Genomic DNA, 20,847 nt, shown 5'->3' on the forward strand with positions numbered 1-20,847 from the left:
AAGGTAATATTAAAAGAACACACAGCGTTCTTTGCCATCTTAACGGGATTCCGATTGGGCCACATTCTGACAGAGGAAAAAGCAGAAGGAAAACTAGAAAGCGGAAGACAAAAGATAGAATATCAAGATGCAATTACAAAGAAGAGATCTTATGAAAGTATAAAACAGCTTTTCCAATGGAGATAAAACTTGAAATTTTCATGTGGCCCATCACCCCATGGTTGAAGTGAACAAGAAAAATAAGAAACAAAAAAATGATTGAAAGCTTTTGTAATGATATATGTTGGGCAGTCAATATTCCAGAATTAGGAAATTGAAGTGATATCTAATAATAATATGTATTTCGTAATTACAGTGCAATTTCGAAACAATATAATATTTTTTAGTTAATATACTTTTTGTTTATCTAGATTTCTATTCATGTATATTTTCTCTTTCTGTGAATTCAAAGAACCTTTCTTTCTATGCAATTCCTATAATCAAATGTGTTAATATATTATCATGTTGTTTCTGGAAACAATTATAACCTTCTTTATTGTATAACAATATAAGTAAATAAATTCAACTTCTCATAAGTAAGAAATTTTCATGCTTCCTAACTAACTGATAACTTCTCTCCATTTTTAAACAAAAGTACAGATGAGTTTGTTTTGAGTTGCGTTTCCTTAACATTTTGGGGCGCTGATTACGAATATATTTATTTCTTCCCCATTACGTCACGTTTTCCTGGAAATTTATTGTATCTTATACTTACAAGGTACATTATAATAGAGATCTTAGCAAAAACTCTCTTTCTTTACCTCTTCTTCGCAAGTAATTCCTCCCTTTCCACATTCTTCATAATGATTTGTTTCTAGTTTTGAAATCGTACATGTATTTACAGCTGTCGAAGTTAAACTGTGATAATCTACATTATCCAATATCTGCCTATGCTTACTAACTGAGAAAACAAGACTATGTATATATTAACTAACTACCCGGTTGGACGATGTGGGTGGGGTTTGTCCGATAAACCATTTTGTATAGTTTAAGAGTAACTACAGAACGGTATAGCTGTTTCGCAATTGGTACAGGTTAAGTACACTTGTCCAACCTCCTATTTGCTATAGTATCTGTGAGATTTTTACTTTTCCAACTTTACTTTACAAAGTTGAATTCATCACTGTTCATAGAGGAGACGGGGTGAATAAGAGTAAATAGCATAGTAGGTTTGATAGCGTAAAAGTATCCCGTACGAGGGCATGAGGAATTCTAATGTTTATGAGTGTTTAGTTCCTTTATTTCTAAAAAAAAAAATATAGTGTTTTAAATCAGTTGATGCCTCAAGATCTCGCAAATTTTGCGGACTTGGACAGGGCAGTTACGTTCACTTGCCATTACAAAATTATTTGTTTTTTTTTAATTTTGGCTACCCCACTGTCGTTAGCAGGAGCTTACGGGTTACTTTATTTCTTCTTATTTCGCAAAATAATAATAATAATAATAGATAGTTCACAAAGGCGTTCTTTAAAAACACGCGTGAACTAAAGAAAATTTGGATAAATAAAATTACTGAAGTCACTACCGTAGCCACTCTTCTACCAAGGAAGAAAAAAACTCAATTTTCAAATTCAATATGTTCACAGAAATACACAAAGACGATATAAAAATCACATCATACGGATTGCTGCTTCAATTCTACTTCATAATGCCCGCAGTGTTATCACATGACATTCTTCGGCACATTACAGTATTAGATAACTGGTTTCAGGTAAGTCATAACTTGCTTCATTTTCCGTAGATTTAGTGCGTAGCTAACAGTACTTAGTTCTAGTAGCGTTTTTACAAATAGTTTAAGTTTTAGGTTAGGTTCTTAGGCATTTGCTTATGATATAATATATTGTATTTTTTTCAGATTCCTCGTCGAGATGACACGACTCCACGTATCACTAATGCGTTCTATTTATTACAGATAAGAATCTTCTATTTTATTTTCCTAATTTTCCCTTTATTTCCGTAGACTTTATTATAAAATATCTATTTATAATTCCGTATATTCTTATTTCTCACATAATAATTTACATTATGTTTTAGCTTTCATTCTAATACGCGCGATATATGAATATATACTAAACATTCCATAAAACCTTTATATGTATGTATATATATTTGACTGATAACATGATACTTTCCTTTAACCCTGGAGAAGTCGCACTGAAAGAGTAATGCGACTAGTCCCGCGCTGTCAAAAGGATCGCACAAACATAATGTGTTGCAAATATCGTTTTAAACATTTTTCTTGTATAAGAAACGTAATTTATTATATTTTCCGATTAAGAGGGATGTAAAACTTATTATAATTTTTATTATTATAATAAGTTTTACAGTAATAACTATAAGAGGAACCTACAATTAGACATGCACTGTTTTTTATTTCTTATTTGGAAAATATGTTTTCTTGTTACATATTTCTTTATATAGATAACGTACTGGTTTTACTGAAAATTCTAAATCTGATGACGATCTTTTGTTTTTGTCAACTCTTTCATTCATATAAAATTAGAAATGCAAGAGTAAATTAGTAAAATAAATACTATATGAACATACTACTAAAACAAAGCTTCACAGTGGATTTTCCATTCAATTAGAGCTCACTCGTAGCTAAGTGGTAGCATACACGCCTTTCGCGTGGGACTTACGGGTTCGATTCTCGGTGGGAGCTCATGTTGTTCGGATCCCACGTTAAGCAGTAGTTCCACGTCTTATATAGCCTTGATGTTGAAATGGGCGCTAAATTGAAATCAAATCAAATTTACATTGAATTATTTTACGGTTCGGATATTTTGAATTTTCACCTATACAGCAATACATTGAATTATTTTAGGTTATCTTCAAATTTACACTGTTCTGCACTTCGTCGTCACTTATTTCGTCCGCTCCTACTCTGTTTGCATTCGGGGAATCGCTAGTGATTTCTGGGTTTAAGATTTTCAGACTCGCTCGCAGATTCCTCACTTCACATTTCGTGGTCACTTATATATATATATTCGTTATGATCTTACTCAGACGAAGCTTCCACGAGATGATCTTGGCTGATTTATCCAAATAGTCCATTCCTAGCATTTCCCTCCGTTGTTCTAAGCTGTTCATTTCACACTTGGTAACAGTTTGTTAACTCTGTCGACCTCTCTTCCGTCCATTAAAATAATATTTATGTTTATAAAGCTTAAAACATCTCCAAAACAAAGGTCACGTGCAGAGCGAAACACTGAGAAAAAAACTTTATACGGTTAGTCACGCGCAGTGGAAAGCACCGCAGAATCACAAAAGAATCACTAGTACTTAAACTAAACAACAGATAACGGAGTGATTGAGCAGGAATGTTGAGGAAGGTAAGGGGGAAGATCAGCGGAAAGGAGGAGTCTGTCCGACAAGCAGAATGGACACATGATGAAAAATAATTTCCCTGCGGTGATTTGACCGCGGCGCGACTACTCGAAGGTTAAAGAGGTTAACGTAGGCTCATGGTGGACGTAGTATTTATACTCGTCGAAAAAGGTGAACTTGTATTAACTTTACCTATCTACTTATAACAACCATTATTATTTTTATAAGAACATATCGCTAACATATACGTTTTTGTTTCTCAAATCGAATGGCTAGATGTCAAAAGTTGACTTTTTATTAGTTCTTACAGTACCTCATTATCAATTAACTGTAATCATGATCGCGGACGGACATTCTGTTTATGTTATTCATCTCTATTTTCTTCATTGATATATAATAGTTAAACGACATAATGGTAAGTAAACAAGTACACCAGTTTTTGTTATCCTGTACAAACATAAATTTCAAAGTACTGAGAATCTTGAAGAGAATACGTTGGTATATATTATATTATATTTATTGTTACTAGTAGTGGAAATATGGAGTTTTGGGGTTAGGAAATCCCCACATCGCAAATTTTCTTAGTAACGACATATTTTACAGGTAAGTATTTTATCACTTAAGAAAATCAAAGATATTTACTACTTGAGTAGTTTAGAGATATACCTTGTAAATAACTGTTCCAGATAAATGAAATATGTAATAATCTGTATTATAACAAATATATTAATTATTAAATGTTCCCTTATAGATGATGAAAATTTTTATTTGCAATCAATCTTCCTTGTATATGTAAATTTTCTTCTGCATCGATTGTGATAGGGTTGATATTCATAATAAGGGGAATATTGCATAATTTCTCAAAATTAAACTTAGGACAGGAATTCAAGCATAACCCTTCAAGCATAATGAAAAATAATGAAAGAAACAAACAAATAAAACTTGAAGTAAACAAAATAAACCGCACTGTACAGCTGTAATGAATTTTGAAATAAAATGTCTTGAACTCCAAAATAAAATGTATCATCATGAATCCAAATACACATATTTTACGTATCTATATATCTATCTATCTATCTAGCGATCTTTGTTCCCCATATGCCTGCCCATACCATAGTGTTCCATGCACCGGTCATTTTCGAGGTATCTCTCCAAGCGGGGTTGTCACGGGACATTAGCGCATGTTTTGCCTATTGATCTCACCATTTTGGGCTTCATTCCAAAAAAGTATCTACATAGCGAACTGCGGATTTACCCTCAATTGCTCAATAGCCCAACCGCAAGACCGGACGCGACGATCGGGATCTTCCTCCGATAAATATTGCTGCAATTGCATCTTATATGGATGCCACTTATATCTTTGGAGCACCCTGTGCACTGAACTGTGACTCACAGCAAACTGCATTACTAAACGACGTGTTCTTCGCTCCAGCGACTTCGAGGAGGCCAGCACGGCAGTAGCTGTTTTTTCGTCCGTGGCTGCCCTTGGCCCTCCACTACGGAATCTATCCATAACTTTTTCAGTTTCCTCGAATTTGGTCAATAACCGTGCCACTGCAACAGACGATACAGGTGCTCGTTGTGGATGACGCGCATTGAAATCGGCAGCCACTGCGCGGACACTCCTCCCTCCCCATATTTTGATGATATGGATGCGTTCATCCCTCATTAACGGCATGAATCACTACTTGCAACACAAACGAAACGCAGTCAAATTCACAAATTCAACTGTGAATAACTGTTTACCACATAAAGATAAATGCATTTTGACTTCAGATCCGGTTTTCTGGTGAAATTCTATCCTATGATCATGTATCACATGACGCAGATAGCGTTTGTAATAAAAAAAGTTAAATTCAAGATGGCGGCACCAAGATGGCGGCCGTCTGCGTAACCTACGCCAGAAAGTGCCCCCCTAACCCTCAAGTTCACCTATAACATCAAATTTGCTGAAAGTATATCCATTTGGATTTTAATAGGTGTGGTAAGTGACTTTTGAGACAGCCTGTTTACATCAAGCTCACCTTATTACAGCAATAACTGTGACAAATTGCAAAATGCAACACAATCTTCTTCCAAATAACAGTTTTTGTATCACTCATATCTAATAATATTTGCAAATCTGGGAGACGAAAATTGATTAATATGAATCAGTGATTTGGATCTAAATTATATTATTATGGAGATGTAAATTTGTTATAGTGATTTTTTTCGGCACCTGAAAGTTTTTCGGCACCTTTGAGTTTCGGCACCTGAAAGTTTAACCGAAACAGGGCTATCATCATTGTAATCTTCTTTCCTTTATTATTTTTCATCATTCATTTGTTTTTCTATTTGGACAAGGTTGGACAGGCACGAGGGATAGGAAGACTGGACGAAACCACAACACTTAGAAACAACAAAAGATAAATTTACACAAAATCAACAAAAGAAAAAAAGAAAATAAGAGTTTCTTTTTATATAAATTCCTAACTACCTAACATTAGTTCATCTTCAAATTTTCCTATTCTATTCTAATCTCGACTCAAGTTTAGCTTACTCTAGTCTTCAATTGTTTCATCCTCGTTCCTTTTATCATATTTAGCCTTTCTCGTATGTTTATCATTATCTTCATTGCTCCAGGGTTCACCTGTATGATAAGCTTTCCACCTAGGTTTTATGATCATCTTCCTCATTGAATCGGGTTTCTCCTGTATGATTAGCTTTCCATCTATATAATATCCTTTCCACCTATTTTTGTATTATCATCATCTTCATTAGATTTAGATTTCATCTGTGATGACCTTCCACCTGTATGATAGGCTTTCTACCTATATAACCTTTCCACCTATTTTTTTTTGTATTATCATCTTCATTGGATTTAGGTTTCACCTGTATGATAGGCTTTACACCTATTTTATTTTGTTCATTTTATTTATTTATTTTTTTTTGACATTTTTTAAATTTAGGTTTCCTCCTGTGTGATTTTTAGAGAATGATAATATTTGCACCACTGAACTCAGCATCATTATTGCACACTTACATTTAAATATTGCTCGCTCAAATAGACACTACACACCCCTGTGTGTGAAAACACAACTTTTCGGTAATAAAAAGAATATACCACTATCACCACACTGCACGCTACAACACCCATTCACTTTTCTGCGATCGCGGAAACTTTGATTTCCTTATTGATCCTAAGCGGAGTTAGTCATTTGAGTTTTCCACAATTGACTTCTATAGTTCTGATCCTCAGTGCAACGGTTTGAGGTCCAGGACCCACTCGGAGCACTTAGTGCTGGCCCTGGTCAGTTGTGTCCTGCCGCCGTGAGCACTGGGACCGATGTTGACACCTACACGAACAAGGTTCGAGGTGGACACTGTATGACATTTACCGAGTAAGTTGCTTTTGTCCTGCATAAGATCTTTAGTGTATGTTATGTATATATGCTATTTTTGCTTTGTTTTGAAGTTTGTTGTGTTTCCCACCATCTATTTCCGTGCACACCCGCTCAACAAATCTGGAGTTCCAATCCGGCTGGATGCCGGGGATGCGTCGAGCGCACATTCGCACTATTCTTCTGGGACACGCGGAAATCCAGAGTTCCTGGAGCAAAAACTCCGGTTCTGGCAGATACTCATTTGCACTCCGACACATTCATTTTCATTCCTTATTGTTGTTTTCTTTTACGTTTTGTTTATTCGTGTATCACATTTTCAAAACGTCTTTGTCTTATTCTTGTTGACTTTTGTATAATTGTTTTCTGAGATCGGAATGTTCCTTTGCTATTCTACTTAATGCTTTGTAGTCCTCTTCCTTAGCTAAGACTTCCCCTGTTTCTTTCGTTCTGATGACATCTCTTCCCTGTAATTGATCTTCCAAGAGGGGACACCATACAATATGGTGTTCCAGCGTGTCTAGTTCTTGACATTGGCATCTGGGATGTTCTTTCAAACCCATTCTGTACAAGTATTGTTCATATGGCCCGTTTCCTGAGTGATAATGTATTAGTCCTGGATTGGGGTCAAAGTGCTGCCATTTGAGACGAATATCAATATTTGGTATTATATTATACAATCTACGTAAGACCATGGTTTCTTGCCAATTTTTGTTCCAAATTTTTATTAGTTCGTTTTCTATATCTTCGACCGTTTTACTTTGAATACTTAGTAATTCTTGTACTTTCCCCATATTTATTTTTTGCAACTAATAAATTGCAGCTCTTTTCCTGATAATAAAACTTATTGGTTTGACTCCTAAGAAGACATTTAACGTAATAAGCGGTGTCGTACTGAATGCTCCACTTAATCCTCTTAATAAATTCCTTTGAAGTTTATCGACATTTTGTTTTATTTTATTATTTTCCAACAATCTGTGGGCCCACACTCTTGAAGCATATGCCATTGTTGCACTTAATAAAGTTTCTTCATATAATTTAATTATTTTCCTTGGTATTTGCTATCGATATTAACTTGTTTGCAACTTTATGACCCCTGCTTACTATATATCTTATATGTGGCCCAAAATTTAGTTTTTCGTCAATTTGTATACATAGGTTTTTGAATTCTGCTTCCCTTTTTATCGTATTAGTTCCTAATTTGATTGTTGGATTCCTACGCAGTTGTGTACCAAACAACTTATACTTTGTTTTCTTCGCAGATAGCCTTAGTTTACTTTTGTTACTCCAATTTTGTAAGATATTAATGACTAATTCTTCTTTAATTTCCAATTCTCTTCGTGAATTAGCTGAGATGATAATTGCAATGCAGTCAGCAAAAATGCGACTACTCGGTCTATTTCTTCTTTACTATTTAGAATTTCCAAACAGGGCTGCAATTCTATGTCCCACAACAACGGTCCCAAGGTCGATCCTTGGGGCCATCCTTTCTCTGTCTTAACTACAGTATTCCCTTTTCCACCTTTAATTAATATTCTTCTACCTGAAAATTAATTCTTAACAATGTTTAATAAGTACTCCGGTACATTTATTTTGATGAGATTTTGAATTAATGAAGGAATCCAAAGATTGTCGAACGCGCCTTCGATATCCACAAATAATGCAACTCGTATTAATTTACTGAAGAGCTTCTTCTAATTTGTTCTACAAAGGTGTTGAGAGCATTTTCTGTCGATTTGCCGGGCCTAAAGCCAAATTGTAGTTTACCATTTTCAATGTTCTTAACATTATTAGTTCTATTAGCTATAACTTTTTCAAAAATTTTCGAAATGTTTCTGAGTAGACAGATAGGACGGTACGAACTTACATCGGCTGGGTCTTTATCTTGTTTTTTTAACAATATTATTAATTTAGCTTCTTTCCAAATGGTTGGGAATTCCTGTTTTCTGAGTACAAAATCAAATAGTCTTGTAAAATAGGGAATCGAAATACTTTTCTTATTTTTATAAATTTCATTTTTATGCCATCCAAGCCTGGGGCTTTTCCTTTTTTAGTTTTCTTATATTTTTTCTACTTCGGTATTTGTTATCTCCTGAATATTGTGTAAGACTTCTACGGGTTGAATGCTCTCAAATTCTGTTCTTATTTTGCGTTGATTTTCATTTTCATTATCTTGTAAGTCCCTTGGAAAAAAATTGCTAGATAGTTTCTGTATGGTTTCTTCCCAATTTTGGGTGTAAAAACCGTCATTATATTTTATAGTTGATAATGTCCTTGGGTTTTTTTTTTTGCATTATTAGTTTATATGGTAGGCCTCATGTATCCAGTTTCATGTTTTTTTCTTAGAAATCTCTCGTGATTATGTCGACTAGGCTAAAGGAGATGGTGATGATGAGAAATAAATGAAATGGTGAAACGAAGAAAGTGAGGGGAAACGGAAGAACCCCGAGGAAATCCACGCACACAGTGTTTATCCACCACAAGGTTGGCATAGCGCGAGCTGGGTTCGAACCCAGATCTCAGGCACCAGAGGTGACCCTTTTACCACTGAGCTACCGGGGCCAATAATAACAAAATGGATGGGAGAAAGGCCCCTTGAAACCATGATCTCGCAAGACCTGATCTTAATTTTCCCGAATTTGATGCTTTCACAAGGACTTTTTCAGATTAAAAGAGGATGTTTTGGACTATAGGGCCAAATGTTCCATTCTTTTCCTACAAAATAATTACCAACGGTGATAACAGAACACCATTTTCAGAAATAAAAAGCTGTATGGTGTAGCTGTGAGTCACATTTATTAACTGTGAAGCACTTTCTACTGTGTGTGTCTGTAAACGATATAGTGAGAGATGGAGAGACTCACCTAAATCGAACATCCTATTAAAATGAGTACAGAAGGGGGTCTGCAACCTCCTCGCAGTAATCTCTGCCAATTATTCTTAGCTAACTACAGAGAATTTCAAATCAGAAGACATTTTGCAATTGTAATTGCGTTGGATCCCCATTTTGAATTTTGTAATTTTGACGTCAGATTTTGAATCAACTGTCCTAAAAACCCCTCTCTGGCAGTATGTTTTCTTATAAATTAAATTATTGTTTTCGGTTTGAACTTAGAGACCACCCCTAAGGGACTTTTTTTTGAATATTTTAGGCCTTAGATTCAGACCCAGAACAAAGTATCCATATGTATAAAATGTATATAAAATTTACTAGGTGAATTTTATCTAACTCAGTGGGAAGACAATTCAATTTAAATGACAAAAGATTAGATCCAAATCTCATTTTAGATTTTTCGGCGTTAGACCACTGTTGCGCACACCCCGTCATTTAGTCTTTAGTATATCTTTAAACGTACTACAAGTATGCCACTTTCATCTCAAGTCAGTAGTTTTATAGATCTGCCTTTTGTTATATATTAATCGAGTTAGGATTAAAATTCGATTGTTTGTGAGACCTATGATAATATTTTCAGATTGAGTTATAGCGTTGAAAAACTGCATAGTAATGCTGCATATTTTCTTTGTCCCACATTGGAAATAAATGTAGTCTATCTTATACAGTCGGCTCTTATGATTAATCCAATGATCTGAACTGCAGCATTACGCAAAAATCATGTATGTCTGAATTTTCATAATTTCTAAAGGAAAATAAATATCATAAGTGGTAGTTTAAATAATACATATAAACGCAGATCAGTCAGTTGAGCGCTTAAAGTTAATAGCAAAGCTATTACATCTCTAAGACACAGGCGGTCTTAGAACAAAATCCATGGCTTTCCTATAAAATCTTAAATATCTCTATATAAAAAGGACAAATTCCTGAGTGACTGAGTGAGTGAGTGACAGATCACCGTACAGGCCAAATCGCTAGAAACTTGAAATTTGGACAGTATATAGGATTTGTGACGTAGGATACCACTAAGGAAGGACTTTGGGAAATTCGACGACGAAGGGAAGACGGGGTGAAAAATATTTTAATAAAATGGCCATATCTCCAAGATTCTTGACGTTAGATACTTCAAGTTTGGTATTTGGGTTTATCATTGAAAATAATTTGACATGTGTTTCAGTGTTGAATGATATTTAGTAAAAAAACAAAAGAAAAGAAATGGAAAGGAAAGGAAAGATTGTGGAGATTGTAATTATTTAAGTAACATGTTGATATCTCGGAACCTCTGGGATATCTGGGTTAGGAGCATAGAATTTGGTATTTGGACTTTTCGTTTGAAATAATTAGATATGTACATAAGAGTTTTTTTTGTATGCCTTAGAAGGGAAGAAAAGGGGCGGGAAGAAAAAAAATATATTTCGGAATCCTGGAATGTTAAAGAAATGAGACTTGTTACCGGTACTTGAACAAAAATTCGTTATGTTTGCTGGCGTATGATGTGCGAGGCCGTAGACCAAGCAAATGTGTGGGCCGGGGAAAAGCCCCCACGTACTCACACTGAAATTCGGTATATTTCGGGATACCGCAATGTTATTACATACAACTTGATATATGAACTGAGATTCGGTATGTTTGTTGGTTTACAAGGTGCGAGGCCGTAGGCCGATCAAATGAGATATCAGAGGGTCTAAGGGCGAATCCCTAGACATTTCTTTTTAAATTGATTATGATTAGAGGCTTTTGTAGTGGAGGCCGTAGTAACGGTGGTCTAGTGGCGAAGCCCGCAACTAGCCGCAGTTTAGTAAGTACGGTATATAAATGTATTTGCGTAATGACTGGAAATTGCATGTATACCTGTGGACAAAATTGCACAAGTAGCCACAAAAAATGACAATCCTTTAAAATAAAAAAAATAAAAAGCCAACAAAGTGTACTCTTGAATGAGTTGTTTTTATGTCTGCGCAGAGGCGAATCCAGAACGGACTAATGGACGGGGCGGACGGATTCTTAGGGGGTCGGTTTGTGCTGCTAGCAGTGAAAGATTACTTAGATGATTTGAAATTGCCAAAAATTACTATTAAATTACACTGTTAATGGTGCCGCTGGGTAGGAGCGAATGACTTTTCGCCCTCCCCCTGGATCCGCCTGTGTGTTTGCATGAATTATATAGCTCCTTATACAACCTACGCAGACTTAATAGTAGTGGATTACTAATTATAAAGATACGTGTTACTGCTCGAGGCTGCATATGGTACTTTGTATGCACATACAGCTACATTAATGCATTTATTTTGATACATTCATTGACATTTAGAACTTTATCTCTACTACAATTCTTAATACTAACTGGGGTGTTACGGCCACAAAGGTATTTTTAAAGAAAGAGAAAAAGCTCATCAAGAGCAAGTAAAGGAAGTTGCTCCTTAATTTGATTTGATCTATATTTTATGGGCTGTTGTATTAGCTGTGGCCTAGCCCATCACGACTAGCAAATGACCTCTTTCAGTGACTACAATAATTCACAAAGGATTAGGAAAGGAAGTAGCCTGAGCCTAATGAAGAAGCTTGGGCTTGAGACTAAGGTTTCATCCCTGACAATCCTTCTCAACATCCCTTTTCATAAACAATATGAAAGACAAAACTATCTTGACTATATTTCTTTTAGTTTTAAGACAGAGGGAGAACCACAGATGCATACTTTATTAACGTGGTGCCAGTGTTCTGCTTTGGAAGAAAATCAGTTTATTTAAAGTAAGTGAACCAGACATACATGTATTTTTTGTCTTTACTATAAAGTTTTTTTGCGTGGAAGTATTTCAAGAAAGTTGAAGAAGATACGGCACAATGTTTACTGAAGAACTGTAAAACTGCGGTTCCAATTAAAGATGAAAGTACTTCCTGCATGATTTCGCATTAAAAAAAAAACACCCTACTATATGGAGTCAGCAAATTAGGCAGAAACTTGCAGAGAAACAAATGGAGAAGAAACAGTCAGATGTCGAAGTTTCTGTACTGGAGAATACTGAGATATTAGTTTTCATTTCTTTTTTATTTTTGTTTGCAAAACTTACAAATTGTATAATGTCTGCAATGTCTTTTAATGTAACCATTAGAAACTACTATACTAAAATAATATAATTCAAAGGCTATCTTGATTGCCAACCTCACTGCAACTTCTAGTCGATTACTTTCCTCATCTCATTCATCTTGCGAATTTCTTTCCCTCACATTTACCCATGTAATCACCAAGTGATCACACTTGACTCATTCCCATCTCCCATTTTAACAAAACATTCTTGCTTTCTCCCAAAATCTTTAATTAGCTCACTAAGTCAATTGATTTCCCATTTCTCAGGTGTTGAAGTGCCTGCCTAAATTAAACTTTCAATACCGTAAATTGTTTGCACACTTCAGTTCCTGTTTCATATGATCGCATTAGCAGAAGCTTATTAAGCGTGGGCGGGGAAGAGCTAACAGTATTGGTGTAACTAGAATATTCTTCTAGAAATGGCATGGTCCTTTATTTTTTCAAAAGATTTTGTTGTGATAACTTTTATTCACATTTTTAGGTATATACCTACTGAATAGTGGTTCTCATTAAACGAGATTTAAGGCTTTCTCGTAGCAAAAGGATGATGTGAAAGTATTGCCTACCTCGAAAAGTTAACTTTTTCTGTTGAAAAAGGCTTATGTTATTTCGTGTCTTGTCACGAAAAACTTGTGTCGCGAACAATATTGATTCTTTTGAGAGTGCGTACTTCACATTCATTATTTCTGTACAGGTGAGAGTTCACATGTAGGAAGAGGGTTGCCAGATTTTGTATAGGAAATACACCAATCTCAGGCTATACATACGATACTTATCTGGTCAGAATCAATTAAGTGCCCGTCTTTTCCAGATTATTACTCACAATTTTCCAGTTTATTCTATACACAGTTAACATAAATGAATACTCCCAAGAAATGTATAAAAAATGTGAAAAGGTAATATAGGCATCTCCTATTCCGTATTGTTATCTTTAACGGGTCCTAAATATTGCTCCAATTATAACACACCTTATGTTTTATGATTGAAGAGATATTGTTTTCTTTGTTGAGTCATCACCTCAGTCAGAAACACTACCATAATGCTATAAATTTAGTATTTAGGAAAAAAAATGAAGTATAAAATAACTAGTAGTTAAAGCCCATCAATGAAAAAAAAAAAGACGTTCATTTCTATTGAAAGTGATATTCGAGAAATTATTGTCATAAAATATGCTCCTCTTGAATACTTTTTAAAGATTTCTTTTTCTTTCCTCTGAAAACGAAACAACCCCATAGGACAAAAGAATGGATCTGATTTGCAAACTCCTTGTCTGATTAAAACTATTTGGCTACACCCTCTGTTTTTAGTGAGACAAACCAGTTCTTGTAGGTTGATGTTTTCAGTCTGAAGAACGAAGAACGAAACCAGGACGAACAGGCGTCCCGATAGCCTATTTCGGGACAGTTGATAATTTCACTACACACCGGAACTGTCCCGGAAAACCAGCACGCCTGCCAACCCTATGTAAGGCGACTTCACTACTAGGTTTTCTTCTACAAAATTGTGTCTAGGGGGAGCCACAATCAAAATGTGAGCGAGCTGCGCTGGAATACTATCTAGATAAGAGTGACATTGTATTCACAACTACCGCTAGCTCTGGGGGGAAGGGGCAGTTGGTAAAAGCGGGATGGGTTTGGCTCCCCTTGGAAGAATGCCTGGAAGAAACGTTTCATTAGATAACCTCGTTAGATAACCTCCAATATGTTTAGTAGGATTCATTGCTAACTACTCACATACACATTCTGTTCCTTTATAGGTTTTTGCATTAATTATTAAATCATTTCCATTAACTTTAAAATTGGTGTTTCCATTTTTTTATCGTTTCACCATCTTCCTTATCAACAGTTTTTATTTCGAATAGATCACGATTTTTTAGCTTAGTATTTCGTTACAATCTTACATAAATTAGCTGGAAAGGCTCCATTCTTTCTACTTTATCTTTAAATTGTTTTCTCATTAGTTTTATCTTTTTAGTTATAGGCGAATCATCTTCCTCTACTCAACTCTCATACATTTGATGTGCTTCAAACTCTTCTACTCTTCCACTCTTATTTACACTGGGAAAAGTTATCTTATTTGATTTCTGTCTTGTGCTATTACTTCTTAATCTCACTAACTAAATTCTCAATAGCATCAATTACACTTTGTTCTTTCTTGCTGGTTTTCTTACTTGTCATATGTTCCCGCCCTTTGTTTCGTCCAATATCTAGAATCTTTAATAAGAATCATTTCAAGGTTCACCTCAATTTACTGCTAATCCATTTATTATAAACAAAAAGTACAAACGTCAATAAACCTCAAGAAACGTTAACAAAGTTCTAGAGGAAGTGCAGAAAGGTTTTCAGAAAGCGTAAAAGTTGTAAGTAATAGTGGAAAAGTCAAAACGACAATAAACTTTAAAATATGCCTACAAAATTTCAACATAGGCAATTAACGCCTAGAAAATGTGAAGGAAAGACAATAAGATTGAAAAATATATTAAACGTTTATAAAATATTTTATCTTGTTTCTATACTTACCATTATTTACTTTATTTCTCATATCCGTTACTATGAAACCATAATCGTATTTTCAGCCAGAAGAACATACCTCTTTAAATTTATCGTAAAACGTATATGATCCTCCGAATATATTGTATACTAGCTTTAAATTAATCTTCTTCACGAAACAAACAGAAGTTAAAATTATATGTTACTAGCATTTTTAATTACGTTCGAAGACAGAAACAATCTAAATGGCTATGTCTTCATGCTGTAAAGTAATTCGTAACACTATCTTGATTCTCTAAAATATAACCATCAAACACAACAGCAGAGTATTCTTCACATTCATCAACAGAGACAGTCGAGTCATAACCACTTAAAATTGTCGTTGTCTGTTTCTTAAATTTTAATTCTGCTTCTTCAAATCATTCTTGTAGTTGTTGATACTTTAGCTGATTTATGCTTTTAAAATAGAGTTTGTAATAATTATTCCTTAACCAACCTGGCTATAGTAAAACCTTAAGTAGGAGACACGTATTTCCGCAATCAGACAACCAATAAGACAACATATATCATCAGGTATAACTGTATTTCTCTTCCTAATCGTTCTTTAAGTATATCTTGCACATCTCAATTAACTGTTATCTTGACCCTACTCATTTATTTAAAAAAAACGTATCTTGATCAGAGTCAGCGCCTATGTAAAGGGGTGCCTAATACAGTGACACAATTTTTTTAACAAAATACACACACTTGTAGGCAAAGACATTGTTACAGTACTATAAATAAATGGTACCTAACCGGGATTCCGACCAGTCTCATTCAATTAGTATATACTTATTGATCACCCAGACGGTCGTGATTTTCGACTCCTTATCTTTTATCGTATTAAGTGTTGGTTTAATCTTATAAACAGTATCCTCAATATAGTCTTCATTCATACACTATATACACCATTCAATGTTATTATCATCTCTAATTTTTCTTTGAAGGACTTGATACTGTGCCGGTATAATGCTGTAAAATATAATGCTTGGCGTTCTATTTTAGAATTTCTATTTTCTTTCTGTTCCAACCAAGAAAAAAAAATATCTTTAAAAAACGGATCTTTACGCTGTTCTGTTGCCAGATTTGATTCATCTAAAATTGAAAATGAATTTGTGGTCTGAGTAGACAAAATTTTCGGATCTTCTTGATTCTTTTTCTCGTCTTCCAAATCTCTAGGGGGGTTAGAAAAACGTGAAATGCGTCTGCCTCTACGTTACTGGAGCCACTGATATGTGAAGTAGTGAAATTGTACGATTCGATTTCACTCAACCATCTAGAAATCTTACTTACATTCTTTGTTTGCTTCAAATAAATTAAACTATGACAATCTGTCTTCAAATAAAAATGACGTCCCAAAAGAAAATACCTAAATGAACGTAATGAGTACAATAATGCTAGTAATTCAAGCTGATATTGGTGTAATTTTCTCTCGCTAGGAGACGTTGCACGACTACAATAACTAACGGGAACTAGAATTGTGTCGTCAAGTGAATTTTGAGGTTGTTTGATTAGTCCAGAAAGAACTAGTTTGCTAGCATCAAAGTAGAGATACAGAGGATAATCAGGCTTGTACCTCATGAGACAAGGTGCTGAAATGATGGCTTGTTTGATATTATTGAATGCTGTCTCCTGTGGTTCCTTCCAACGAAAAGGAGCGTCTTTTTTCAACAAAGAAAGTAACGCTTCTGATAATTGACTAAAATTAGGTAAATACGAACGAACAAAAGAAGCCAATCCTAAAAAACTTTTGACTTGTTTCTTTGTTTTGGGACGTTGATAGTTAGAGATTGAGTTACTTATTCGTTTCGAAATAGACAAACAACCTTTACTAACAGTGTGACCTAAAACATCTAATGAAAAATATCCCAATTTTGTTTTTTCTGGGGAAAGCTTTAAACCAATTTCTTTTATTATTTGAAGCAACATACGAGTTAACTGCACGATTTCATCAAAACTATCACTGGACCAAAAATAATCGTCAACATAAGCAAATATTTTATCTTGTGGAAGACCTTCTAAGGTGAGTTTCACTAATCTGTTCATACCGCTAGTAGATGTCTTGACACCCTGAGGGAGAAAATTAAAATGGTACGATCCCACGCCCGGAATCGAAAAAGCTGTAATAGGTTTAGGTTCTTCAGTGAGGGGAATATTAAAGAAAGCTCCAAAAACGTCGCTAGAACATAGATATTTGCGTCCTGCCAAATTAGTCAAAATATCCTGGATAGGAGGGACCGGAAAACTGTCAGGAACCATTTTTTGTTCAAAAATCTCGCGTCTTGTATAAATCTATACTGTCCATTCTTCTTTTTAACAAGCATTACCGGAGAATTGTACGGACTAATACTAGTTTCAATGATCTTACTTTTCAATAAAATGTCTACTTGTTTTTTGATCTCATCCCGTAGATGAAATGGTATCGAAAATTGGGGTCGATTTACTGGAATATTGTCTACTAATTCAATTTTATGTTTATATCCCTTAGCACAACCATAATCAAATTCATTCCAAGAAAAACTAGAATAAAATTCCTCTACTAAATCATATAATTGCTGCTGTTGATGTGGCAACAATTCAGGGTTAATATTTACTCTATATTTATCATAACCTTCAGGAAAAAATTTCGTATCTACTGCATTAACATGATGAACCTTATTATTAGTGGTATTTTGTTTCTTGAAGTTGGTATCACTAATAACATTTTCGGCAGAACCCAAAACAACATCTTTTTTCAAGTAAAGTTTACTTTTGGTAGGATTAATCACATATATTACCGGATGAATTTCGTCTACAACTGATTTACACACAAAAATTTCTGGCTACGTATCTATTAACTCATTGGGAACTAATAAATTGCGAGTTCCTGCAAGATCATTTACTTTTTTCAATGTAACTTGAACACTTGAATTAGGAGGCAAAACAACAGAGCGAGCCACTAAAAATTGAGGTTTATATAATTTTGCTATATGGTTAGAAATTTCTTCAAAAGAAACGTATGGCGGCAATTCAATTCTTGGAGGAATACAAAATTTAACAAAACTAAAAGAATTCTTATTGTGATCAACCATTGCAAGATGACTTTTTAAAAAATCTTGGCCAATTATGCTATTATACGGAAAATTATTATACACTCTAAAAGGATGCGTAAAATACTGTCCTCCTAATTTAAATTTCACTAAAGCGATTTCATCACTTCCTTGAGAATTTCCAGTGATACCACGAATAAAAGTCGTTCCTTTGAGTATTTTATGCTTATTGCTTAAACTATTACCAGAAATTAAGCTAACAGTGCTACCTGAATCCAATAGAAATAAATGATGCTTATTATCAATATATGCTTTAACATGAGGCAAATCAGCTTCATATTGAATAGGAACATAATATCGCTTACTATTTCTAACATTATTACACATATTATTGTCTACTTTATTCCTATTGTTCGATTTGACAATCTCATTTACATTGACTGCATTAACAGAAACAGGAGACAACGAATGAACAAAGGATGGAGAGGATGCATGACTGGGATTTCTTCGCTCCAAACGCAAATGCTCATAAGATTGTATACACACAGATTTTCCTTTGTGTGCGTGAGAAACTTTTGCGGCCGCTGTTCATTGCACGAGATCTTGTAACTGGACTTTGATACCGTCTAACTGAGCTATCAAGCTATTTCTTTCTTCAGGCTGACTTACAATTTCATTTCCGTTCTGAATATTAACATCTAAAGTTTTTTCTTTTTGCTGTATAGCATTCTTACTAACAGGATGTATATTGTATTCGTTTGTTATTGCCAAGGACTTCAATTGCTGACTACGCATGCTGACAAGAAAATTAACTCTTTCCTCGAGACCTAAGGACTTTGCTAACTCAATAACAGACTTATACGATTTTCTTACAACTACAGAATAAAATGAAGGCAATAACCCATCGATTATCAAGTTAATTTGTTCGGTCACTGGCATCCTCGGATCGTACTCAAGTATTAATTCCACTTATGAAAAATGTAATCTAAAACAGATTCAGAATCTAACTGCTCCCTATTTCTCATTTCTTGCTCTAAAACTTGCGAAACTATGTTATCTTCATAAGCGTCTATTAATTTCTTCTTAATCTGTACATACATGAGATTATCATATTCTGCGGTTGATTGTAAAGCTAGCAGATAAGCACGAGCCCCATTTTCTAAACAATACGGCAACAAATGACGTTTCTGTACATCACGTAGGTTATGAAGGACAGAAAAATCCTCAAAATGACTAAAAAATGATTGAACTGACTCGTTCAATTTGCCGGAAAATTTGGGGGGTTCTACTAAACGATCTATAGCAGAAGACATAACACTAGTATTCTCCATTATATCTATTTTCAAAATCACACTTATAATAAATATCTTACACTACTATGTATATATATCCAACACCACAAAAAAAACATAATATAATAACTTAGCAAAATTTTCTCTTCTCACCCACTTATCATTCGATTAAGAAACAATAAAATAAAAATTACTCTAACAGAGCAACTGAATAAAGTAGCGAGGGTGGGCGGGTGGGCTAAAAGTAACTCTACTCAATTTCTCTCGACAAACTAAAATTATACAGTACAAATTACTCAAAATTTGGGATCTTAAAGCATCTACTGAGTATTTAGAATCTTAATTTATCGAAATTTTAGGATCGTAACAAAGGCGTAAGCCTCACAGCATCTCCATCATGTGCCGGTGCTGTGTCATCAGTTATAGCTCAGAATATGAAATAAATAAATGCAATAAAATGGGGATGGAACTGATGCACAACACGGTACTTAACTGTAAAATTGTGGTTGAATTTAAATAAAATTAAAATGTTTCTAATTTAAAAAATGACTAGTAAGGGGAAAAGGGTGAGAGAAAGAGAAAGGTTGTAATTAAAGAATAGGAATGAGCACTAACCTGATAGATCCATCGAGACTGGCGTCGTCCTGGTCATCTGGAATGATGAATATCTGGAGAAGTCTGGATTAGCTGAAGACAGTCAACATCTGAATCTTAATCCTTTTGGTCTGCAAGGGGCGTCGGTAAGCGTCTTACGATAATGTCCTTCTACATCTTCATTCTACTACTCTGGTGACAAACTTAAAGGTGTCTGCGGCGATGAACCGTCAGAATGGTACTCTTTGTCTTGTGGAGTCGGTGGTCCTCCAATGGTGGGATCCGCTTCTCTCCGATGATCCTGCACCTGTCCCAATCGTGTGTTGAATACCCCCTGTTGTTCTGTTCCTCGTGGTTTTGATCAATTCAAGAATGATGACCTAATCGGGAAGTATCAGGCTGTGCTCGAAGGTACGCGGAAAGGAAAGAAGGAAGCTAGTCGAGTTTATTTAACAAATGTGCATTTACAACATGTGTCTGAGAATGTACACTTCTAAACAAAGTTTTCTTTGAAGTTTTCAAAAGTTCATGTCTCTTTATATCAAATACACAGTCACTTCATTTCCAATAGACAGATACTTCACAATACAGTTTAAAATATTCTTATATTGATCCTCCCTTCTCCTTACTAATATTAAGTTAGAAAGCAACGCTCTAATAATTGCACTACCTGTAGCTAA

At 34.7% G+C, this 20,847-nt stretch overlaps 1 protein-coding gene across 2 annotated transcripts in view; it reads right to left on the minus strand.

The window, feature by feature from the left end:
• Positions 1 to 20,847, minus strand: part of LOC145683302 (brachyurin-like) — a 365,263-nt gene that overhangs the window by 20,469 nt on the left and 323,947 nt on the right. The window lies entirely within an intron of this gene.

Source organism: Thermobia domestica, chromosome 4 (genome assembly GCF_964235325.1).
Source record: "Thermobia domestica chromosome 4, izTheDome1.hap1.1, whole genome shotgun sequence".
Lineage (NCBI taxonomy): Eukaryota > Metazoa > Arthropoda > Insecta > Zygentoma > Lepismatidae > Thermobia > Thermobia domestica.